Below are 24749 nucleotides of genomic sequence, written 5' to 3' on the forward strand. Positions count from 1 at the left end.
CAATGTGTGAAGGTTTAAATGCTGCATAGTTTAGAACCCGGAAAAGAATTGCGCCTCCTTTTCTCCGACCTCCTCCGGCACAGCTACAGGTGTACTGGCTAATGGTTGTGCTTTCTACAAGATTATCCAATGAAGCAGCAAGCGCTATACAAATGCCCTAGGTTGCAACGAGTGTGGAGTCACTGCAGCTGGGAGTCTTGGGACCTGTCAATTCTTTCGTCACATAGTCAAAACTGCAGAGGTAGCAACCGAAGATATTTAAAATGACTGACAATGACTTGTTTTAGGAGATACTGAGGGTATCTTTGTTGGCCTAAATTCAAAGAGAGGGAGACCAGACCGGAAAAGTCTGGAGTTTAACCAGAAGACGAACCTACTGCTTCTTCTAAGGCAATTCAAGCAAGGTTACCAGCCGCCTGAATTCCCGCTACATTTACACTTAAAAAAAATCCCGTGAAACATTATCACCAAAACTAAAAAGTACATTAACCACAAATAACGAAATTTGTGGGCGCTTGTTCAGCTTGATATAATGACTGCAGGGCAGGCTTACTCTCTGACAGTACTATACATACAGCAAGCTGCGCTCGACAAGACGTCGGCAGTCTTAAGACACACTTCCGTATACGACACTTTCTGATGACCACACTTTCGTATGCGGTCAATGCGACGACACAGCCAAATCGCGCAGCCCGGCACACACCTATAGAGGGTCAGAATCACAATAAAGAAATGCTTCTAGGCCTCCGGGTTCTTTATCTGCCGAACACTCCCGAAAAATTTATTACAATGATTGCACATTTTTTACAAGTGTCCAGGCACAGAAAGGCCAGTTGCCATGGCAGACGTGGAGCACTTCCTACGTTTCCAATCAATTAATCAATGCGCCTAGGTTGGCACGCGGTATACTGAGGGAGTGAAATTATATGCAAGCATAGAAGCTCGTTTGATGAAGCTGCTACAAGAGCGAGTTATCGAATGTATTTCCGAGAAAACGTAAGTTTTATGTGACTCAATATACGACCGGCAAGACGCACTTAATTGACGAGTATCTCTTGGCATGCCATAAGCAGCGACGATCATGAAAGCGCTCAACAAGTTTCGGCTGCCACCGCTTCGTCTCGTCGGCTCTAAAGACTGCTTACATAAATAGAGTCAAGTAACGGAGTTTAGCGCGAAACTATCAATTCTAAATCGCCTTCGGAAATGTACAGAATCTCGAGCATTGACTAAGCCCGACGCTGTTTGCCTTGTTAATCTGGAGTTCCACAAAACGAGGCAGTGGCCTGTATGACGCTGGTCATGCGAAAACATAGAATAAAAAAGAAATGTGGTGTCGCTTTCTGTTGTTTAAAGCCTTGGCAATTCGGAGGCAATAAAAGTTACGTGGTGATTACGAAATTCCTATATTTAATTATGTGTGAAAGCGTAACTCAAGCGCACAAAAGTCAATATCTAGAAGACGTTAAGGCGATTTCGATCAAATCTCTGAATCATTAGAGGAGAAACTCATATGGAATGTAAGTTTGGTATCTATAGCATGTGACTAACGATGTGTTTGAAACTATTGCAGTCATCTACTTTGTTTTTTTTTTCGTTTTTCACAGTTTATGCCGTTGCGCAAGAGATCATAAATGCGTCAGCGCTCATGGATTTTGTGTTGCCTTTCAAAGCCGCCGTTGTCTAAAGAAGCAAAACTTATTTCAAAACAAAAAAAAGGGGCCTTTAGTTGAAAAATTCTCTTCGTTTACGCACTGTGCGCTGTTTTCTTAAGGAACCGCAAGGTGGTTTACGTCCGTACGTGCTCGTTCCCCGGCCTGTCCTGAAATGAAATTCTCTCCTGTTCTTTTTTCTTTTTCCTTCAGAATCCTAACACAGTCTACAGCCGCGTTAAATTTTCAGGATTTTCTCAGCTTACTTCTTGAAGCCAGCTATCTATGTGCGAGCTTTCAGGAGGTTTGCGGCACTTAAGCAGAAGCCTTTTACCGCGATACGGAAGGCAAACAAAGTGCAGGCGTAGCGCAATGCTGTCGGAGCGCTTGTCGGCTCCCGAGGCGCGGATTCCCTGTCAATGTACATACGTGTGCATCCGTACATCGCTGTCTCGCTTTGCTCTTGTATCTCGGAACAGAGTGGCGTCGTGTCCGCACTTAGCAATGCCTGCGGCTTCGGCTTCGATCGTCGTGTTGGCATTACTTACCATCGTTGTATGTGTTGTTTTATTTTTTTCTCATATACTGCCGTCTCGGTGCGAGACGTTGTAGTGGTGGATACAGAAGTTGCTTACATAGGTAACAAATCAAACATGACACAGCACATATTATCATGCATACAAAACACTAAACTGCATGAGTGTGCGAGCAACAGACGAACATGTTACATTTACGCGTAGGCAATAACAAAACAATATTGCGCATAAAAGCCTATGTATTCAAGAGTACATACATGAAAATAAAAACATTGTGCACAGACGGGTCGTAGCACTAATGACGCATATGATGATGGATTTATTTTGCAAGTTGTGAGGGAGGTAATTGCCGAAGTGTGCCGTCAAGACCATTGCAGAGTTCGACTGTTGATGGGAAAAAATTAAAATTGAAAACTGTTCAAACATGGATGAAAGAGAACAAGGTTAGCGGGTCCACTGCGTCGAATTGGTAAGGGTACTTCACAAACAAAACCGTTACGTCGGTATAGCGGAATGTGTAGCCACTATATTCATGGATGACGACCGAAACGCAGAACAGTTCTTGGGTGAAATACGACAAGGACGAAGGAAGAAATCCAAACCTCATATTGCAACTTTTACAGTGAATGCAGATGACCGCGAAACGTCCATACTACAAAGCATGTGCGTTTGTTCATTGTATGAAGTTCATATTTGTGTACACAAATGGTCCAACTTGTTCTCCGCATCGCTATTGGTGGAGGCGGTCCTATTACGGACTTTGCGAATGTTCTTATGCCTAGCCTACTGGCGGGTGTTGTGCCCCCTTCTGGTGGCAGCTGCCAGTCTCTTTCTTCTTCTTTCCAGTTTTCCTCATTTTTTTTTCTTAAAACCACAAAATAACAACCGACGCCGGCCACCCGCTGCCTTTGCCACACGCAATGTTTCACGCCCTAATACAACAATCTTCGAGGCAGCATTATGTGTTTGGTACCTATGGTTTTTATTGGCGCCAGCTTTCTCTCAGGACGACCGATAAGGTTCGAAGTATAGAAGCCCAAAATCGGGTTTCTTTTTCTTTTTGCAGGAACGATGAAGGGGATATTCGCAAGGGAAACTACGCTACGTGGAGTGAGTTTCAAAAGTTCCAGAAAGTTCCAAAAGCGATTAGGATTGTGATTGATAAGGTTAGGCAATATTTAATTGAAATACATATGGTTATCCTTTACATAGCTATAGCCTTTAAATTGAGTTCATTGGGAGCGCGAAATAGTTGTGATTTTTTGTGTACTTTCACCTTCGTTTTTCATGTTACACTGCAAGTGTTTTATTCTACGCTTGACGTGAATTATATCGCCTTTTATCAAAGGATTGTCTTTTTGTGATTTTTTGCTTTTTTTTGGATGTAATGACGCATGCGGTGGGAGACCATACGCTTGAAATTACGCCAGAGATCCTTGACGTGAACTGAACTATCGTTGGCCATTCCGAGAAATTCTTGGTATTCATGCGCTAAATAGGTTATTATAGCGGAATCGTCTGCTTATTGAAAATTAGGGACAATAGCTTCAGTAGTTTTGCCTGTTAGTGCATTCGAGGGGCAGCTGGCACTTGGTATGTTGCGGTCTGAGAAACCGTTTATGATCTCCGAGTTTAGTAGATCTAGGGGGAAGTTGTCACTAATCTATATTAAGCCTAGGATGTGATCGCTTGTTCCTTGTGTTCATGTAGGAGAGGTTACAACTTGATGAAGCCCGAAATTCAGCATCGACTTAATGAGCGAATTTGATGAGAGTGAAGTGTGATGCATGGTATTCCAGTTAATATCAAGTAAATTGAAGTTTCCCCAAAAAATAACTCGGTTGCTAGCATACGTCTGCATAGACTCCTGTACAGCAATAATAATTTTAGGACTCCACAATGACCCCACAAGTATTTTGTTACCATAGCCATAGCTGTCCTACAGTAAAATAAGATTACATATTGTTATAGCAGGGATATTAGTGATATAGAGCTTGTCGAATAGTTGCTTCATCGCCTCCCTGTGCTTTGTTTGCTTCTCTACCAGGGAAGTGGGGGAAATAAAGAACACATGGGACAACGAAGACAAAGGCAAAATAAAAGAAAATGCTAGAGCACTGAAGTTGGAAGATCAGAAACAGAAAAAAACTGCTAGTATGACTAAGTAAGTGTATAAAAATATTTTTAAAGATGTATATATTATAACTATACCAGAACGTAGACTGAACTTTTGTCACTCTTTGCACATACGACGTTCTATCAAACGGCAATTCTTGAGAAACGGGAGGCTAAGTTGGGTGTACTTAAGGAGGACAAAGGGACGTGGCACTCCCAGTCCAATCGAGATGCGTGTTCACTGTAGTCCAATAAGAGTCAACTTGGAGTCTGAACACACTATGGGCTTAGGAACACGGCGTGATGTACGAAAGACTCAGAGATCTGCAGCCAAGTATCCCTTACAAAAGTGTATTACATGATCCAAACAAATGCACACCGCATTATTTGCACATCGTTGGTAATATTACTAAAAATTAATAATTCAAGCAGTAGAAGCGACGACAAAGTTGCTCTCCACAAGTGACGCCACCGACGTTGCTGCTATTTGTTATGCAGCACTCCAAGGTAATCCATGGAAAGACGCCGTGATATATTTTCTACTGTCGTGTCTACCGATTTATCATTGTATATAAAAATACAAAGTATAAAAGTATTTAAGAGGTATAAAATCGTTTACGATCCCAAAAACCTCATAAAGGTGGCGTCAGCTGATTGGGGGCCCATTTTCGAAGCTTTTTGGCTTTAGGAACAAGTTGCGATTGACTATGTCCTTGACGAGCGCATCACCCTAATTCCTGATATAATCAGCAAAGCACTCAAGATTCCTGCAAGCCTGAAATGCTTTGCCCAATCAGAGCTCGTCAGGGGGAGCCCAGGGCACACATTCCAAACGCTGCACAAATTTAGTCAGACAACACGCGCCTGACACCTAAGAAAAGAAAAAAAAACATCTGCGTATTTACCACGCACATGTGTGATAACAAAGCAATCACACATATGCAGTCGGTGATAAGCAAAGCTTTCCTTCATGCTTACTGAAATGTCTTCTCTTCACTTTTCATTCTTGCTCAATTCTCTGCAGCTCAACGCACCTCGCTCAATGAACACTCTGGTTCTGTTTTGTTCCCTTCAGTCCTTTCCTCACACTCAGACACTTTTGTTGCCAACTTCTTCACTTATCCGTTGCGGACATCAAATTTTTGTTCCAGATTTCACCTTTTGAAGGTGTTCTGTTTGTCTGTGCGGACTGCTACCAATCGGCACATATAAATTCTGGGAGAATGTCCAAGAATGTCTAGTTTCCCAGTATCTCAAGTTTCTATTCGAGCACACACCTAGCGACCCAAGTTGTACACTCTGCAAGACAGCAGCCAACAGCCAACAGTCAGGAGCCAGCAGCCAAAACCCACAAAGTGTGATGAAGGGGGAAAGAAAGCTTCGCATGAAAATAACGATAAAATCAGCTCCTAGTGACGATGGGAACCGGATGAACGCGGTTGAAAGGGCGCGGGGGAAAATTGAGGACACATACATAAACTAGAAGATCGGCTACGAAAAAACGCAGTCGCATGAAGTGCACCAAGAGAAATAGCAGGGTGATGTAAAGTGAAAACAGGGTTCGCGTCACCTCCTGCAAGGCAACAGCGAGGCATACGAAAATGGCTGCGGTCTACATGGCCGTAAATAGAACTTTACTGCTTCCGCAGTTTGGCGCCCCCTTTTAAACGAACTGGCCGAGAGGAATCGCTGCTCGTCCTCGCTGGGTGTCGAGCGAGGCCTCGCCGAGCGGCAATAAATAACTTGTCCTTTCTATAGGTCTCGGTTCCCGTGCGTGTGGTTCCTTTACACTGGCCAGTGACGCTTCCTGCTTTATTGCTGTAATTATCGCCATATAAGCCATTTGGAAGGTCGTTAGATAGCGGACACTCCTTGCACGATAATATAAGCAAGTGCGGGGACGGAGACGGCGGATGGGGGGGGGGGGCGGTAGAGCGGTTCTTTATAACCCCCCCCCCCCGGCTCAGTTCCTGCAGTTTTCTATCTCTCGTATAGTTTTATTCTTCTTGATCGTTGCGCGTCGTACTGCTTTTTTTTCGTACGAACTAGCTCATTTTCCTTTTTTTCTATTTTAGAAATGACGATGTTTGCTTGGGAAGCAAAACGTGAGCCACTTACTTGCGCAGCGTTACTTCGGAAATGCGATCTCGTGCTCGCGCACTGGCTTACGCTTTTCAATAATTCGCGAGCGTTGACTCGCGCGGTGACATAAAAACAAAATGCACGCATTGCCTTCACTTCCTTGCTTTCCATTATTACACTCGCTACCTCCGCCTCGGTGTTATCCATTTAAAGGAGTGCACATAGGGCAATAAAACTATGTTATCGGCGAGGGTCGCTTCGTTGTGACCTAAAAAGAGGCATGTGCCTAGCGGTGTGTAAACAAAGCCAAGCAGCTGACTACGCTCCCCAGTTTCATTTTGTATTTACATTTTCATTCTCACGTAAAGCGAAAGGTCATAACGAAAACTACGTAGCAGTGAGCCACCGGGCAAATAGTTGCTGGTGACACTGAGCAAAAATGAAAAGGAGAGCGCGTCATGCAATCCTTAAGCGAGAGTTGTTGCCTGGTACATAATGTCAGTTCTCCTTTCTTTCTATATTAGGGCTACCAGCTTTCGAATCACTTTCCTCTGTCAGTTCGAGTTACGACTACTTGGTTAAAATTTCTTCCAGGGCCAAGAAAACATTAAACAGCGCATTCTCGTCGCGATCTTTCGCGAGTAGCATGGCGTTCCAGATCTGTAGTTGCCGAGGAAGTTACAACACTTAACTGGTTTAACCCGTCGGTGAAAAAAGCTATTGTTCCGTCTGCCACTAGGAGTAGAAATTCTTTCACGAACGCCTACTTCATCCTGATTTAAATGGTCAACAGTGCCAATTGCAAAGCCATGAAAGCGCTTCTATGGTTCTTGAAAGCACCATGACCGGTTGGTATTGACGGCGAACGCTTGACTGCATGTGCATAGTACAAAAGTGTAAACTCCTCTGTTCCTTCTTATCATCTATTTTTTTCCCTCCTTCCCCAATGCAGAGTAGCCGACCGGGTCAACCTCCCGCCTTTCCTTTATGACCCCCTCCCTCTCTCTTGCTCTCTCTGAGATAACCACCGATGTACTAAATAATTGAGCAGAATTTACTCGTCCCATCTGGTGCTAGGCGAATGGTAGAGGTCACCCAGGAAACACAGCTGTAGCAGTAGTAGTGTATAATTTCCCTGCTTACTAGAATACACCACGCTTTTACTATGTTCATGCTGCAGATCCTTTTCCAGGGTCCCACCCGTATTGTTCACTTGTGCATGATGGAATGGCTGAAGCCAGTCGCAGTCGAAATATAGTCGCTCTGCAATGGCTCGGCAGCGCCTGGACCACTTGTGCTGCCTGACGCTCCACTCGCTTTCCAGTTTTGTGTGTTGGCCGTTACTCATGGCAAGCGGTGTCTTCGGCGTTTGGTAGTTCCTAACCGGCCTTGTTGGCTCTGGGTTAGTTGCCGCTGGCACGTCTGGAGAACTCTTCTTTCTACTTTTGAAGAATGTGTTTTGCGATAACCGTAGGTGGGACTTGTTCTTTGGTCTGGCGGCTGCGTACAGCATCGGCTACGCGTGTATAACGTGAGTTAGTGTTTCTATGTCACGCCACACAAGTGGCATGCTGAATCCATTCGGAAGAATTCGGGTCGGCGCTCCTGTGCCAGGAAAGAAGCTGTGCAGAATGCAATAGAACATCACTTGCCCTCATCTCCTTAACGATGGCTTTAATTTTAAAACTTGCTTAGGTTCTTCCTTGGCAGAAGTAAAGACTTTCTTTTCGTTGAAAGGGAAACCTGTTGACAAGAAATGAAGTGTTGCATTTAGCTGCGTTCTTTGAAATACAGGAAACTGGTTTTAGGCACAGCATATGTGTGCTTTGATGAATGGCTGGGTTTAGTTTTTCAGCAATAGCATGGCCCGTAAAGTTGTCCTTTTGACAAATTACTAAGTCTAAGTAACATGGAGGGATGTGACGTCGCAAACAAAAGTCGGTCTTTAATCACTAGTGCAATAGCCTTGATAATCATTTAAAGTCTTGCCCTAGTAACATTGCATAGGCGCTTAATGTTTTGCTGACTGATCTATTTTTTAATTGTCCACATGAAATAAATGCAAGCAGCCCTTGTCTGGCAGTAACTTTTCGGCCGCGGAGATGTGCTATAAACTTCTGAAATTGCCCTTAAAAAGGTGAAACTTCTGCCTTTTTCAAATACAATGCTATAGAGCTATTGTATAAAGCTATAGGGTGATAACCACTGTTTTTTTATTTTTTTATTTTTTTTGTAGCTGCGTACTGCAGTCGTTTCGGATGCGAATTTCTGATTTCAATAATCTTCCTCCGACTTGCCGATCTCTGCTGAACTGATTTGCCACGTTCAGTGTCACTGTGCTTCGAGTACTCGATTAATTCGGCCTTGCTTTACGACCTGCCAGTTGCCAGTATTCTGTTTACTTCGGATGGTACAGTGACCACTCAGTACAGGCATTGTTGCTGAGTTTGACCATTTGAGCAGGACGAAATTTACTGCAACAACAAGTCTTTTTTTTTTCACTTTTTTCTGATAAACCTATACTTCATGCCTCATAAACCTCATGCTTGTCTCTGGTGTATGACAAGTTCCCTTTTATGAGCCTTGCCTTACATAGTGAACTTTTTCTGAACTGATTTGCTATGCTAAGTTTAGTGCAATCTCCGATATAAATGACAGCAGTTTCGTAGACTCAAGGGCGCCACTTACACCATTGTGCTAAATTTTAGCTGCATAATGTTCCTTAAAGAGGGTCATAATATACTTAGGAGGGAACTGCTAAAATAAGATAACTGAAAGTCTGGTTAATGATAGCTTTTCTTTTTCTTTTCTTTTATGGCTTCGAACTTCATCCCATGTTTAGACTAGTTTATCAAAGCTGCGCGTTTATAAGCAGCTTCTTAGCTATTCCTATACTACCATGTGCGAAAGAATTCTATTCATTTTATATTTTATTTTTTTGCAAACATTGCACTCAAGTTTCAACCAACTGAATTTTTTTTAAAGAACTCTCTCGCGTTTTTAAGATACAGCGGTGCTTGTAGTGAGTCCCTATATGGAAGCCTGGCTGCTCGACCGTATTTGGGCATTTTTGTTATACCGGCGTCGCTGAAGTGGTGCGCACCCCTCCACGGGTCCTTCTTTTTGAATAATGGTGTTGGTACGGCTGAACAATCCGGAGATGAAGGGCTGCGTTTCCAGGACGACGACACGAAACGGCGCTTTCGTGTATAGCCGCGGCAGCTGAAAAACAATCGCAAGTTTTTCATTCCAGAGGGATATGCGAACCTGGTTCGGTTGCAAACTTGCAACATGTGCAAGAGAATTAAAGTTTATTCTCTCTCTGCCTCTCATGTGAAAGAGTGTGGTCTTGCGCTAGCGTGAAGCACGGCATACAGAGAAGGACAGTATTCTTCTCAACAAACGACTAAAATGTTTCACTTGCAGAAAGGTCCAGTCATTTTTTAATTTTGATTTTCTTGTTTGTCATATAGGAAGAAAAAGAAAGAAAGGCAAGGAGGTTAGCTATATTGTACCTGACTTGTTGCACTACGTAGGGGAGGGAAAATCGGCATGAAAAAAAAAGGGAGGGCGGGGGGCTAAGAAATGGTGCACACGCGCCGTTTTACTCTTTTGCTGCAGTACCCACTCTTACGGCGCCAAAACACAGCACTTCTTGCAAAGTCCCGTCAGTGAGAGCCTGACCTAAATCGAGAAGGTAATAAACATTCGTGCAACTTCTTTTCTTATTACTACGGTACATTCTGCGAACTACACGTCTATAGGCCTTGCATAGAAGTGCCTGCACGCTGAAAAGGCGCACACTTTCTTTTTTCGGTGTGCCTTGGCCAAAATCTGCATGTGTTTTGCCACAAAAGCAGTTAGTGCTTAGTTCTCTTAGCCTTCTCGTATCAGACTTCTCGTAACAAACAACCGTGTACCGGGCATTGGGGACACATTAAAGATCCCCAGGTGGTCAAAATCAAACCGGGGTCCCTCACTACAACGTGCCTCATAATCAGATCTTGGTTTGGGCACGTAAAACCCCAGTATATAATTTTTAATTTAGTAGCCCTGCTGAACCGCGCTTAATGTAGAAAAAATGACAAAAAAAGCAGGCGTACCTTTACACCAAACGGGGGTCACCACGAATGTTAGCTGTACTTGGAGGAATGAGAAGCATGCCTTTATATGAAAATCCTTTCATTACCGTGAACTAAACAGCAGGATATCTTCGTCTAAACCAAATGTAACCTAAAGAACTTAGCGAAGCCGTTTTATTTCATTTCGCATACAGCAGACAAATCTAGCACCTGGTCGTTTAATGCTTTAGCCGGACCTACGCAACCACCGTTCGACGCCTGGCCATCCAGGAGCGCTGAAATTCGCTCTCATAAGTTAATTATGTACACAGAAAAAACCCCACAATAAAAATGAAAAAAAAAAATACATCCGGGTCACCCTCCGTGGGCAGGAATAGGCAAAACCAAGATTAATGTTTGTGCTTGTTTCGTTTCGAAGTTCTCATTAAAGGTGCGAGCCGGCCTAAAGTCAGCCCGGCCACTCGGCTTGCGGATTGTAAAAAATGAATTGAATGAATCACCGCTGGGTAAACAGTAGGGAGTGCTTTATGCGGGAAGGGTCGTAAAACCTTCTTTATTTTCCCGACCTTCCCATACGCGCTGAAATATGCAAAATGTTGCGGCAGCGCACGTGCGAAGGAAATTGCGCCCACTTGGATGGACAGGCGAGGCGGTTGATAACGCGAACTTCAATCATCCGAGGTCCATCGAGGGACACTGCTGTCTCCACATTTCCTTCCAGATTGCCAGATGTAAGTACGAACACGAAGGACCCACGTGCCCCAAGAACCGAAATGAAATTTTGACGGTAAATCTATTTTTATGGAAAGACACCAAGGTTTGTGTTTTTGTTTCTCCGTCTGCCCATTCGTTGGCTTGTGCAACAGATTAACTTTTCTCTATTAGGACAAAAGATAAGGTCACGTAACAAAAATAAAGGAGTAAAACAACAACAACAAAAAAAAAATACCGCCCTGCTTTGCTGTATATCGAGTGTGCCTGCGCTGACTTCTACCAATTTTAAAGATCACGTGTGGCATATAGGACAATTCTAATCCTTGAGTTGGATTGCTCAGAAAGCCAGCATTATTGCATAAAAAACAGAAATGCATAACTGACTGATTTACAAAAAGATCGCTAACTCAACTTTTAACTAATCAACTTATGGCACATATTGCAAATGCACATTGTAGCCGAGAAGTCCGCAAGACTCATCCACATACAACGAATTCTCAGGAGGAAAGCAGTTTGAAGGTGTCAGTTCTCGAACTTTGCAAACAAATATGTTGTCAGTACAGTTACTTTTCTCCTTCAAAGCTTAAAAGGGCTTTTTCTTAATGAGCGAAGTGTAACGACAATACATATTCACCGCAACACTGACGGCACATATAAATAAAAACTTGTGGTATCTGCAAGATTTTTCTAAAGTATAAATGCTTTACTATCTCACCGGCTGCAGTTCGTAAATTGGAAACTGTGCCACAGAGTAATCAGTAAAAACATAATGAATTAGTTTTGTTAATTAGTCGATTACACATTTCGATTTCTCGTGCAATAAATATGCGCCTCTTCCTGGGACCAGCTCAAGGACTAGAATTGCGCTATGCGCCACAGGGGATCTTTAAGAATTGCTTGAAGTCTTAGCAGATTAGCCTTGTATATCTTGCAACGGAGAACGTCATATGCCCTTGAATATTTCTTTAATCTGCTTATATATGGGCCTTTACCAATTTTCGAGCGCCTCTTCCTACTCTTCTCTCTTTGCGGGCACCTTTTTGCGTTGCAGATCGGCTGGTATTCTATATATATATATATATATATATATATATATATATATTCCGCCTAATTAGATAACTAGTTGTAATTAAATAATTATCTTCTCATACATTATCATTAGATGACAGGTGTCAATGAGAAAATTGTAGAGGGACATGAAAAACTCCCGATACTGCGTTCTGTTGCACAATACGTGCTACATAAGTGTTTTTCCGAGCGTGAAAGAAGCCCGCAAAAGCTCGCAAGAGCGTCGAGCGTCGAGTCGCGCGACTTTTATGTAGCACTGTTATTGCAATTTTTTATTGCAAGGAAACGGAGAGCCAGCTAAACGCTAGAACGCCTGTTTCATTCTGCTCCTGCTCTTGTGGCGCTCGCAGGCCGGGCGCCAGACCCAAGTGTGTGTCTTCGTTACACTCGGCCATGCTGCCGAAGATAGCTTGTGCGGTCGTGAGGGCGCATTTGTGATGGAAAACCATCTTAGACAAGATTTGGGAATGGAGGTCGTCGTCGTAAAGCCCGCCCAGTGCGTAACCAGGTTCTCTGAGAGTCGGCACTGACTGTTGCTTTCTGGTCGCATGTTCCGTCGACTATTAACCCGTCGCAGTTGGAAAAACGGTCAGGCTATCTCGGACACTGAACCGCCGTCTGTCTCACGAAGCGCAGCCGGTTGCCGCTGGTCGCGGTCAGTCTCAGTGCGTCGGGTACCGTCCGAGACAAGGACGCGGCGTGTTTGCAGCAGGTGCGGAACGCCACTTGCGCTTACGCAGCGCTGTAGTTGTCGGACCAAAGCTGTCCGACGTGCTCGAACCGGCCGATCTCAACAAAACGTCGCGTGCAGTCGAACTGTCGTGTTCGGAAACCATACCATCGGCAGGAAATGACTGGCTTGCGATGTGCATTGTAAAAGGCGGAGAGGCGAGCTTTCGAAGGTGAGGAACAGGTCGCAACGGTGTCTGCGCAGAAACTGATGGTGTCTTGCACGTCTGTTCGTTTGTGCGTCTATTGCACTCTCTTGCCGTCTCTTGAAAGGGATTCTTGGGCGTACTGCGATAGCCATTCAGTGCAGTCTCTCAGCGGGAAATGAATGCCTCCGCATTCGGCCCATGACTGCTGTGAAGTCAGGCGTTGTGATGCCAACGGGTTGAGGAGTATTTCGTTTCCAGGATGCGTGAAAAGATTGATGTAATCATTGAGTGGTAGGGTTCCATTATCAGAGTACGATGGCTGATCCCTAGCTGTGGCACCGGATGATGATAACGGGCCCGCGATGTCCAGCGGGAAACATGACCGATGCGAAATCGAGCTTCGTCTTCGGCCTCCGTCGTTCTAGGCTGAGCCTCGAGCACGAGCTCGGAGTCCTCCCGGCAGTGGCCTGAAGTGGGAGCGATAGTTCGCCGAGCGCTTTCTTCCGCCTTGGGCGGTGCGCCATCCGATGAGCCGGCGCATCTTTGTGTCCAAGCAAAGGCGAGCTTGGAAATTGCGTCGCTCGCCGACTGCGATAGATGGGATGTGATCTCGGGATTTCGCAGTTATATTGTGGGGCAGAAATGCCGAAGCAGAGTGCGAGACTCGATACGGAAAACGTAGCTGGCAACCGGGGCCTACAGCTGGGTAGGCCGCGAGCCCATCTGTCAAAACTTCGTCGGGAAAAGCTGCAGCGGCAAGATGGTGCTGCTCTCAAGCATTGCGGGGCACGTGGCCGACGCAGAAGCTCGGCTTGGGTAGGCAGCCGTGTCAAAGCAGGAGCGGTGGTCGCCATGCGCTTCCCACCTTCAGGGGGGGAAGAACGGTGGAGGGTGCCGCGCGCACAGGCGCACACACGCACACGCACGCACGCACACTCACTCACTCGCGCTCGCCACGTCAAGCCATTAGGCGGCTTCTAGTTTGTGACCTCAGCTCCACTGTTTTTATTCGTCTTCAAACAAGCTGTTCAAATTGTTTAAAAATGCAAGCAGTTGCTCATTCTTACCCCGATTGGACACTCCGTTCCCTTTACGTTTAGACTACATTTAACGGAGGGAACCGCGCTATGTTAAAGCGAATACTGCAGCAGCTCAGCACTTTCAACGAGTGATGAATTCTTTAGTAGTTGCTGAGGTGAACTGAACTTGGTCAAAGATTACCTTCCGTTCGCGCGATTGTCGTGAGCACGCAGGTGAATCATTAAACTTCGCGTAGGAAAGTAGTAAAAACGTTACAGGTATAGCTCTGGCGGCAGATGTTGCCACTCTGCTATTACAGCGAGGCGGATTGATCGAGCAGAATGATGCTTAAACTGCTTTTATCCTTCACCCTACAAACGTCTGGTCAGTTAGACAAAGCCTTGTTCCAAACTTTGTTGCGCGGTTTTGGCACAAAAGAAACACACGCGTGGAAAATATGCCATGAATTACCTACGGCCAAAGCGGTTCCGTATCCTGGGTTCTGTTAAACAATTCTCCTCGAACTTGCGTAAACTGAAACGGAAGCAATTTCGGCTGCATCTAAAACTTGCCTCTTGTAAAGCTGCGATGGCACCATTTGCTGACTCCTTATTTCCCTATTTGCTTCTTTTATATTTTACCATCTTGGTCATTTTCTTAGGAAAAGTTCGAATTTCGAAACGCCAGCAGGTAGCAGAATTTAGCTGTTACGTTCAACAGAATGAAATAAATTTTTTAATCAGCATATCGATTGAGCCAGCACATTCATTCTATTGCGCCTTTATTTCCAAGGGCCGAACAAAAAATTCCTGTTAAGTATTTCTGCAGAGACGAACCAGATGTGCGGACGACCAACAACACGCGTTCGCAGACAACGTTCATGTAGGGACAAAAATGCGAGAAAGAGGGTGAAAGAAAGTGTAATAGTTGCGCGGTCCAGTTCATGGGCAATAATGTTATACGTTGCGCTGAACCCTGAGCAATTTCGGAAAAATGTGCTGTATATTTGCACAAATGAATATATTTTCTGACAGGTGGTCCCTTTTCAGCCACATGCCCTGGGACTTCATTCTGTGTGCTCATGTAAGCATGTATCCACTTATGAAAAAATAAACTGAAACTGAAATATTTCGAGTGGAACTATTTCCGAAAAAATTACAGGAAGGCAATATTAAAAGAAATTACCGGTAGACGCTGAAAATAAACGCCGACATAAGTACAGGTCACACTGTAAGTTTTACTTGCCGAACTCTATTCTGCCGATGGACGAGAGTAAGCTACTCAAAGTGCGAACACTATCCTTTGTTTCGAGAGTGCAGCTTTAACAGTTATAAATCAATGCAATGCTACGTCGCCTTAAGGACGCGTGCGCGATGGTGGGTGCCGACGGGGTACAATGGGCTGTGCAATCTCCGTCGCGCTGGCCGCTTCTTGAACCGAATCCAACGCGGTACCAGTCTGTAGTGCCGTAGTGGCCACGCAGATGAAGATCCCCGACACCCCCTCGAGTGACCACGGCACGACACTGCGAGGCGAAGACTAAAGTCTCATTTAATGTTAGATCGTCGATTATTAACTCTAGAAAAATACTTGGAATATCGCCTACATCTAGCTTCAGAACAGAAAAAAAAGTATGTAGCTATAAAAACCTTTCGGAAAGTATTAAAATCTTAGGCTGGACACTAAAAGCTCGTGGCCGGGTCCATGAATAAATTCTTCAAATACTATACCTGTGTGACACGTGTATTTCACGCATGATTTGGTTATATGCAGTTGTACTTTTCTGTTAAATAGCTCGAAACTGTGAACTTCTGTGCGTGTTTTCGGACTCTTTTGTGCACTTTCACTTATTTAGAGAACTGTGTGTGTCGTTTGGTGCCCTTTTACTCACCCATGCGCCTTCCTCTACTCATCTGCAGAACTTCACACATGTTCGCCATATTTGATTATATACTGGATCGTCGAGTGTTATTTTTTGTGCTTTGCTTTTAATTTTACTTGGCCTGCGAAGATGAGTTGCTGGCTCCACCAATGACACCAAAGTATCGTTTAGATTTATATCAATCAAACATTTCGAAGTTAGAAGTTAGAAAACGCAAATTTGGGGGCCTACATGGGGTGCGGGAGATCGTGAGGAAATCTCAAGAACTCAAAGAGAGCCATACGAATGTAGTTCTATACCTTGGACTACGGGAATTCTGAGAAGTTACGTTCTTTTTCCTTTTCTTTACAGCGCCCAGTAGCTGTTCTTTAGACACCTGTTGCGGAGGCTGTACGGCACGTACGATCCCCATAGAGAAATTAAGGCGATAGATAAAGAGAACACGGCACCCGAACTTCACCTTCATTGGTTCGTTGGGAAGTACGCCGGGTGAGTTCATGCGGCTGGTATGACCTTAACGTGATGATGGCTTATAAAGCTTACCAAAGAATTGTCAAATATATAGCGCATGAGATGTCGCTACGTATGTAAACAGAAGCACGAAGAAAGAAAGGAGAAGTCTGGAGAACAGCTAGGAGGCGAACGTCTCCAGGACGTTACCTGAAGCATCACAGAGTGCAGAGATAATTAAGCTACGGAAAAATGTGGCGGTGGACAAATTGCAGCAGCGACACAACAATGGCGTTCTCGCTCCTTCGATCCGCGTGCTGTCGCCGCTGTATTCATTTGCTGTGATGACGAACGTCGAAAGTATAGAAAAAGCGTACTCGTGCGCCCAAAGCGTAGTCATCACTGTTACTTCCCAGGCAACAAGAAAACGTAGTTCAGCAAGCAAGGATCAATCGAAAGTTTTCTAATGCTTAGCGTTCCTTCGCCCCGTCTCCAAGTTTTCTTTGAAGCCAGCGTCGTTGTAGTAGGCTCTGCGTAGGGAACGCCTTCTTTATGATGACACGAATACCCGTGACAAGGAGAAACTGGAAAAAATGAAAGTAACAATAAGAATGAAGGAAATCTAAGGGTTGAATGTTACGGAATGGAAAGTAAAGGCGACGACACACTATGAAAGGGATTGCACAGTATGTAAAAACTAGAAAGGCTAGCCCGTTTTTCTTCCCGTGTTCTTCGGTGCAACAAACATACTCGGAAAGATTATAGAGGGAACAAATAGTGGCTACACTACCTCCGGGACCACCAACGAATAAAACAAATTAGTAGAGCCGGAACAGCTTGAAACCTTATCAAAGGTTTCGTCACTGACAGCACCGGTTTCCTTCGAATTTGTCTACTTTGCAGGCAATAAATACGCTGTAGACATCGAGGTCACTGAGCAGAGAACGCGTTTTCTTATCTTTTTATTCCCGATCGCAGTTGAGACGAATATTTTTCAACCACTCTTAGTTAAAAAAATAAAATGAGGGCAAAAAGTCTTAAAGAAAGTACAGATGCGTTCTTTCGGCGGAATGACACTATTATGCAAGCATGATTCACAGATAGTGTAACGACCCTCTTCTGTTTTATTGGTAAAGAATTGCAGGTATTCGGTACAAATAGGGGAAGTGGAAGAATTCATCTATATCCTGGAAAAGAACCGAAGGTCGCCATGCTTTAAGTTCCGCTTGAATCTATTTTTTATTTTTCTCCTTTCGTTAGTTATGGTACCATATTTTTTGTCCTTATAACATGTTGTAGTACAGCTGTATCGGACTGAGTAATTTGTCTTTCATTAATGGCATACGAAAGAGACCTTGGCCACAGGAAAAGGTGCCAGTTGCTCTTAGTTCCAGGAAAAGGAACGGTTACACACTTGTACACATATACCCATGTGCTTCAAAACGAGCTTCTTGGAATATATGTACATACAAAGACATTACAGCGTTACACTGAAAGCAGCACTACGTTACAAAACAACATCGAAACCAATAGTGTGAAGAGAAGAATTAATTCAGTCTGCAGCAGCACTACCGTGTAAGGCAAAGCAACGGAGTAAATATAAAACACCGACAAATATAAAACATATACAGCGCAATGGCGAAACACACGTTTACTTGTTAGCTGAAGTAAGTGCTATAAATCTAAATTCCATTGTCTGGTCGGTGCAAGTTACCCTGGCGCAACGATCAAAATTCTCAAAGCAAGGGATTGTGCCCAACACCAATCTCTGCTTCTACTTTAACCCCCGTCAGTAGGTCTCTATTGCCCAAGTTACGCACCGGGCGCGTTAAATAGCGCATGGCCTTCACCGGCAAGGCAGTGCGCGTCGAGCACTTCGTGCCAGGCTTAGGACAATATAACTAAACGCTTGGGTACTTACTGTTGGAATGCTCAACTTTCCACATTTGTCGTTGTGTGTCGCTGAGCAAGTTCCAGCAACCTAACCTTATTGGAACTGCGCTTAAGGATTTGTTGTTTCCGAAAGACCGTGCTTCAACTCTATACGAGGATCACAAAGCCGCGCTGGAATTCTTTTCAACCATGGGTCTCTCTGTAATGCGATGCTCGTACTGTGCGTGTGATGTGACGTGTTGTCTTATTTTTTCTTCTTTACCTGCTACCTCCTTTGAGTGCCTTTCTTTTTTCTCTCCTTTACAAGCGGGTGGGCGTGGTGTCTCTTTCAGGAGACAATTGCTAGCCTGCTTCTTTTTCTCTCGTTGGGTTATTTCTGTAATATGTGCACATGAATATTAATAGTATTAGTAAACGTCTGTTGGATTGGTGTACATTGCCCTGTGCTTTCTGTGCACCTTACTGTTTTTTTTCTGCGATATGCAATCAGCGATAAGCAAGGGGCTGCCTTCTTCGTAATCTCACTCGGGTGGAGCAAGTCGCTCTACTGAGAGTTCGGGATGGTGTGGACCTTGCACCTTCCATAACGAAGGACTCGCGACTAGCATCTGAAAGCCAGGAAAATGCCCGAATCGGGCTATACCGCGCGTCTGGTCGTTTGCGATGGCTGTGTCCAAGGACAAATGGTTCAAGGGAGAAATTAGAAGCGCCGTGGTACGGACAGAAAAGCTCATAGACTTCGAACAGACAACTATGAACGAGAGGTTTCAGTTGTTACTCATGCGGCTTCCTAACGACGAAGCCTTGCTTGTATTTATTAGGTAACTGTACGGAGGCGTGCGGTAAATAAAAGTGAGAGAGGGAAAGAGAACGCCAAGAAAATTCTCGCAGGTTATCACGTTCCAGTAACAGAAGGCTTTCGTGCGTTTATCTACAAAACAATGGTATTATTAGCACTCCTCAGACCAAGCATATTTAGGCTGACATGTCCGCTTTTGTAAAAAAAATTAGTTAAATAAAAGCCTTCGAACGTAAACCTGCGTTTCGTACTAATCCGGAAAACGGAATACATATTGTGAAAGGAAACAAAATCTAAATTTTGTGGTTTTACGTGCCGAAACCACAGTATGATTATAGAGCACGTCTCAGTAAGGTACTCCGGAATAATTTTGAGCACCTGCGGTTCTTTAACGCGCACCACACGCACGGTGCACGGTTGTTCTTGCATTTTGACTACGGCCGTGATTGGATTCCACGCAACTGCGCTTCGCAGCGCAACGCTAAAGCTGCTATATACTTTAGCAGGGAAGAAGTTTGGACGTGTTGGTGGGATACATTCAGACTGGGATACATAACGCAAAAATTATTACACAGGGACAAGCAGAACACAGGATGAGCGCTAACTTTCAACAATTGATTTATTGCAGCTGGTGAGCATATACATACTCACTGGGACGCCACTGCAATAGAACACACTGAAGGGAAGGAGGAAAAGACAGTCATGTGACTATTATGCCCAAAAATTCAAGCTCTTTCCTTGATAAAAATATAGACGGCGTGCTAACGCACTCGTCACCTGCTCTGGCTATCTCAGCTGCTTCCACAATTTCCCTCGTAATCTTATTGCTGTGGCGATAGACAACAACAGTTTGTTTTAATAGCGGGAAGCATGGTGCCTTCGCGTCACATTTTCTACAATGGGCAGCCAGATGCCCATATAATGCGGGCATAATGTTTGGGCATAATAGTCACATGACTGTCTATTCCTCCTTCCCTTCAGTGTGTTCTATTGAAGTGGCGTCCCAGTGAGTATGTATATACTCACCAGCTGCAATAAATCAATTGTTGAAAGTTAGCGCTCGTCCTGTGTTCTGCTTGTCCCGGTGTCATACGTTTTGGGCTATGTATCCCAGTCTGAATGCTATATACGCCACCACCGGCGGGTGTAAAGGAAAAACGGTGTGGCGGCAATGATGACGTATTGTTGCTGCAGGCATGCTTATCATAGCGATTGATTCCGGCAATTGCTACTCCAGTGCCTCTCTCATAGGGTGTCGCTGGCGTAATTACCACACGTGCAGCAAATTGGTGCCAATCAGAATAAGGCATAAGGCGCGAAGCGTCCTTTGAGGCTATGGCGGACCCTTTATATAGCACACGGCAAGTATTTAGAAGGCTTTTCTTTTGTGGGTTAGATTCTAAAGGACAGCGTCCCTTTCGCCAAAGTGTAGCCATAACCGAGAAAGATCGACGTCTCGTGTCTCGTTGCATGCAGTACAGAGCGGCGGAGCATCCTTACGTTCAATCTTGAATAACCATGCTGGCGTACAGGCTTACTTTGTAGCTTTTTGTTACTTTCATGACGGTGATAATCGATGGAAATTAACGTCCCAAGGTAAGACTGGGTCGAAACCTCATCGTAGTACACGACCGTTTTTTTTTAATTCTCCCCTTCATAATAATGTCATCGCCACAGTTGACGATAGAACCCATGACTTTTTTATCAGCAGCACAATGCCATGGTAACTAAGGTTGTGTTACGTTAGGTGAAAACTGTCACCTTCATTCAGGCGTGGATGTTTTGTAGGAGCAAAAGACGTACAGGCCGCCGTGACATTTGTGCTTGCCATTTTTATAGTTATCTAGACAGGCTTCCTTAGGAGACAGCGCCCACTGGGCCCTTATTCAGAAAACCCTCTTACACTAGAATTGTTGGCAATATAAAATCTCAGACATTCCTGAAGCTGTACAGAAGCCGGCCAATTTCAAAGGAACTTACGATCGTAAAACCTTGTGGATACGACCCATGAATTTTATTTCAGGCAAGCGAAGTTTTAAACATGCACTTATTAGGACGGGAGATACGACATACCAGTGACCTCATGCGCTGACACTGTCATTGTTTTACGTGTTGAGCCAAGCTGGGAAGGAGAAAGGAGGCGAAGAGTCGCGGAGGAGGAGGAAAGGTGGAGGTGCGCTGGGTTGACCTCTTCCGGCGGTTGGTACGGGTTCTGTGTGCGCTATGAACGCAGCGGGTTCATCTCGGGATCGAGAGGCCGAGCACCGAACGAGAAAGACGGAGCAGCGGCGCAAGCGGCCTCAAGCCGCGTGCAAGTCGACCAACCCCGAAGGTGTAGCCAAACGCCATGCACGAGCTGAGCAAATCCGGCAGCAGGTGCGGACTTGGTGTGACCGGGAGACTGCAGCAGAGGAAGAAGGGAGAAATGAATGTTGTGAATAGCACATTAGCAAACTACTTGAAATAATAAGGACTGTGCATTTCCTTACAGTGTCTTATCATCCTTCGTAATGGCACTTTACAATTTACTCGGAAAAGAAAAACGGGCATAAAACATACAAAAATATAGGCCTTGAAAAAACCGCCATGCTTACATTCATTCGAAGCGTTTTGGAAACATTCTATGCGCCATGCACAAAAAAGGAAATAACACCGGTATGCATGCACGTAACCCGCGATCACGATGCGAAACGTCACTGTAAGTTTTTTATTCTTTCTTTTCAGGAAAACCTCCGCGCACTCCATTGATCGGCTTCCAGTGTCCTTGCTTGCTGTTGTCGCAAAGCTATCCGAGGGCATATCGAATACTTCTTTCTACGGTTGTTGCTCAAGGAACCACTTGTCGTATTTATTGCGCCATGACCTCATTAATATGATGGCGTCTTGGCACGTGTCTACATTTAGACGTGTCTTGGCCTTGTCGCATGAAATGGGGGGGGGGGGGGTGAGTGCCCAAAGGAGAAGCCCGGAAGAGAAGGAGCAGCAAATGCGTTCGTTGTGCGAGCACTGCCAGCAGCGATGTAGCAGAAACAAGACAACTGAATCGATTCAGCTTCAATATCTAGACCATTCGTGATGGCATCGTGACGCTGCAGGGCTCTCGATGCTGTACGTCACTGAGCTGTCTGCACAGACGTCAATATCTGGCGTGTCCAGCCTTCTGATTACGGATTGTCGAAATGAGCTGTTGCTTGGCAGCAACGGCGTTGTCGCTTGTGTTCGGAATGTCTCGACCTCAGCTTTTGCGCGTCGGCCATCCACGGCCATGAGAGGTGCCGCGCAGCGACGTTCTACGCGTACATCAAGGACGCGTAGAATCAATAGTTTTTCTTGCCCTCTATACTTCTTTCTTGAAAATCCTTGCGCCAATTCCGACAATTTTTTTATCTTGAAGCAATCCTGCGCATGGCTTTGTTTATCTTTCCTTTTTAACTCTCGTATTGCCTTTTATTAATTCATTTATTATTATTTTATTTGAAATGTGCCGCCTGCTACTTGGCCAATTGACCGTTGTGCATATGTGCCGTAGCCTGGATATCATCATTGCCCTCATTTTCTGCTCTTACTGGTCGGCAGGCAGCACGTGCGCGTCATTTCGCACCGCGTTATGCGTGCAACGAACCTTCTTCATATCTTCTTACGCAGGCCCGTTTGGAATGCCCGGCGAATTCAAACTGTTATTAAGAAGGCCCGGCAAACTGAACTCGTATTCTTGATTTGTGACGTTCATTTATCATGCTAACACCCGCCGTGGTTGCTCAGTGGCTATGGTGTTGGGCTGCTGAGCACGAGGTCGCGGGATCGAATCCCGGCCACGGCGGCCACATTTCGATGGGGGCGAAATGCGAAAACACCCGTGTGCCTAGATTTAGGTGCACGTTAAAGAACCCCAGGTGGTCAAAATTTCCGGAGTCCTCCACTACGGCGTGCCTCATAATCAGAAAGTGGTTTTGGCACGTAAAACCCCAAATATTATTATTATCATGCTAACATTTAGTTTTTACATTTGTAATCATAAGATAATAAGATCGTATAAGATCATATAAGATCATATTATCATAATGATCATAAGACACTTTCAAATATTTGGACAATCAATATATTTTTCTGGTCTGGCGTGCATGAGACATATGCCATAGCCATCTCTGCTAAAGAAATAGTTAAGCCCTAGCACACAGTTTTGCTAGACTCCTGCCTTAAAGGCTTTTTAAGCCAGGAACTGAAGCGTGTTGAGGTTTACCAAGCATCTCCAAGTAACAGGCTTGAATAAGTTTGAAACCGCCGCAATAAAGCTCATTCTCTCATGCATGTCTCTAACTAGGGAAACACGGCGTTAAACAACGTCCAGCGAAAAAAATAAATCTCCGCGGACTGAACTATCGCGCTCGGTGCAGCCTCAGCTTCATTTTCGGCCTGTTTTGTTTTTGCTGTAGCTTCGCTCAGGCAGCGCTAAATTGTCAAGCAATCTACGCTACTAGAACGAAACAACCTGATATGAGCATTCATGCGCCTAAGCATTGAACAAGGTCGTAAATAATATTCCAACTGAATTGAGTAACTATAAAGAGACCTGCATAGCTCAAGACGTGGTATAACGCTGCATCGATGTTTCCGTTCTTGCGTATAGGTCCGTGGCCTCAACAAACCGGAAGCCCGTAAGATGACGTCACCGCAGATACTGTGCAAAAAGCTGGTCGCGCGCCGACTCCGCCCAAACGATGGCCCTTGAGCCCTGTTCACCGTGCCCTTTTCACAAGTCTAATTTAGCACATCAGTGCATTTTGGATTACCTTTAGGTGCACATGCGAACTAGCCTGACACGTGCTCTTTACACTGCACCCAATTCACTTGCAGCATTTGTGCGCTTCTGCCACTACACTGTTGCCAGGCAAGTATCGCGAAAGCAAAGCACATGCAGTATGCAAATAAGCGTGCTTTCATGCAGCTATTGCGGATGTTGAAAAATAGATCGTAATTTTTTTTAGATTTGGCGTTGGAAATGCTTTTATAATGACACTAATTTGACAAGATCATCATATTGTAACGCCGCATCTGAGTAGCGTGGAAGAGAAAGAAGGGGCGCTAGGTTTTTTTGTGATCGGCTGGTTCGGACCGTTCCATGTCTTCTCTACCCTTCTCACTGTTTATCTCGTCTTCCCTCTCAGAGCGAGGATACGGATGATGACAATTTCGACGACTACAATCTCATCGGACTTTCCTGATTTTGCCGTCTTCAAGAACGAACAACAGCGCCACCCTTCACTAAAGCCGATTATTGATGCGATTCGCACATCTGAACGGGTTACGCCATTTGTGATTCGCGATGGTCTGCTTTCCCACAAGCATGATTCAAACAAAGGTGCCCCACTGCTGCTCTTCGTCCCAAAATGCCTGCGCCTTGTTATACTTCGGGCCATGCACGACGACCTAACATGCAGTCGCTTTGAATTCGCTCGAACGCTCCACCACCTCCAAAAACGTTTCTATTGGCCTCACTCGTGCAAAACAACCAAGCAGTATGTCGCCAGCTCTGATGTCGGCCAATGCCACAAACAACCGACTACAGCTCCTGCAGGAA

At 44.9% G+C, this 24749-nt stretch overlaps 1 long non-coding RNA gene across 9 annotated transcripts in view; it reads left to right on the top strand.

Annotated features, from left to right (window-relative positions):
- Window positions 1-24749, top strand: part of LOC135903540 (uncharacterized) — a 616847-nt gene that overhangs the window by 418362 nt on the left and 173736 nt on the right. For 4 of the 9 annotated variants that reach the window (XR_010564839.2, XR_010564842.2, XR_010564841.2 and 1 more), the window contains 3 exons: window positions 3255-3298; window positions 10007-10082; window positions 11189-11284. The exons of 2 other annotated variants lie outside the window; for them this stretch is intronic. This is a non-coding gene — a long non-coding RNA (uncharacterized lncRNA). The remainder of the gene's footprint in view (window positions 1-3254; window positions 3299-10006; window positions 10083-11188; window positions 11285-24749) is intronic. 3 more of the 9 variants (XR_011512712.1, XR_010564840.2, XR_011512714.1) reach the window with 3 other exon arrangements.

Source organism: Dermacentor albipictus, chromosome 1 (assembly GCF_038994185.2).
Source record: "Dermacentor albipictus isolate Rhodes 1998 colony chromosome 1, USDA_Dalb.pri_finalv2, whole genome shotgun sequence".
NCBI classification, from domain to species: Eukaryota; Metazoa; Arthropoda; class Arachnida; order Ixodida; family Ixodidae; genus Dermacentor; species Dermacentor albipictus.